Below are 1,333 nucleotides of genomic sequence, written 5' to 3'. Positions count from 1 at the left end.
CTAGGCCAGCGGGTAGTACCTGGAATTCAGGTACCTGGAGCAAGTCATGACAGAATGGGAGCAGCCACTCAGAGAGTGACCAACTTCCTAATGCAGCAGTCAGTACAGAGGCTCCAGCATGGCTGCCTCCCGGCTGCCGGCGACGGGAGGCTTCTTACTGCCTTGGCTCCCTGGGTTTCTTTCCCCGTCAGTGCCTGCAGAAACTCCTGGGACTGACTCCCATTTAAACGGCCTGCCCTTCAATCCTGGTCTCACCAGCTGCTTCTCAGAGTGCTCAGGCTAAGACAGGAATCACAGCAGAGATTCACCTGGATGCCTGACTTGCGTTGTCATGGGCAGTACTGCCTCCAACCGGCCAGGACGTACATCCTCAGTTTCCCCACAGGGAAGCGGGCACTATCAGCTCATTTCCCACAAAGCTGCCCAGGGTCACAGAGCTGCAAAACTCCGAGGCTGTCATTGAAGTTCTGATCTTCCTGACTCCGAAGCCCTCATAGGGCTCAGAGTGCCGTGCCTGGAAAGCAACCAGATGAAAGAGATGCAAAACACAGCTTCAGGGCCAGCCACCAAGAGTGTTAACTCCCTGAGACTGTGTATACTTTGGCTAACAAACAAGTTGGTTTTACTTACTCTCTTGTTTCTAAGAGTCCTTTCTGATGCAGATACACATCCCAGAATTTGAAAAGAGCAGAGCTTACACTAAAATATAGAAGGTAGTGGGAGGGGCGCAGAAAATCTTTTAGTTCAGTGCAACCAAGAAATGTCATTCTGGATTAAGTGTGCAGGTTGATTCAGGGTCTCAGCTGTCGTGGAGAAGCTGTGATGGACAGCTTCTCCTCAGCACACCAGCTTCCTCCGAATCCATGGGGGGCTCTGATGACTTCAAAGAACGTGTATGTGATGTAAAACCATGTAAGGATTGCATTGTTTTGTATCAAAATAACCATATTTTTAAATTCCATTTACCATGAGCTTTTTTTTTTTGCCAAAATATGGGACGCGTCACGAATCTGCGTGTCATCCTTGCGCAGGGGCCATGCTAATCTTCTCTGTATCGTTCCAGTTTCAGTATATGTGCCGCCGAAGCGAGCACCATGAGCTTTTTTTGCATCCATCTTGCTTACCCAGATGTGGGATTGCTGAATTCTACAGTAGATCTAGTTTTTGTTTTTTTATGCGCTCTGCTTGTCGGTTTCCATTGTGGCTGTGATAGCTTAGCCTCCTGCCACCGGGGCCTAAGAGCTGTCCTTGCTCTTGCATCCTCAGCAGCACCTGTTGTCTTTGGAATTTTTGACAATAGTCATTCTCCCTAGAGTGAGGTGCTATCTCATTA

At 48.8% G+C, this 1,333-nt stretch overlaps 1 non-coding gene across 1 annotated transcript; it reads right to left on the bottom strand.

Annotated features, from left to right (window-relative positions):
• Positions 1-986: 986 nt before the first annotated feature.
• On the bottom strand, positions 987-1,093 carry LOC118759984 (U6 spliceosomal RNA). The gene has a single exon (XR_004996508.2). It is a non-coding gene; the product is annotated as a U6 spliceosomal RNA (small nuclear RNA).
• Between the last annotated feature and the right edge of the window lie 240 nt (positions 1,094-1,333).

Source organism: Ochotona princeps, chromosome 14 (genome assembly GCF_030435755.1).
Source record: "Ochotona princeps isolate mOchPri1 chromosome 14, mOchPri1.hap1, whole genome shotgun sequence".
NCBI classification, from domain to species: domain Eukaryota; kingdom Metazoa; phylum Chordata; class Mammalia; order Lagomorpha; family Ochotonidae; genus Ochotona; species Ochotona princeps.
Note: the sequence above shows the minus strand (reverse complement) of the source record. Positions and strands in the feature narration are given on the sequence as shown.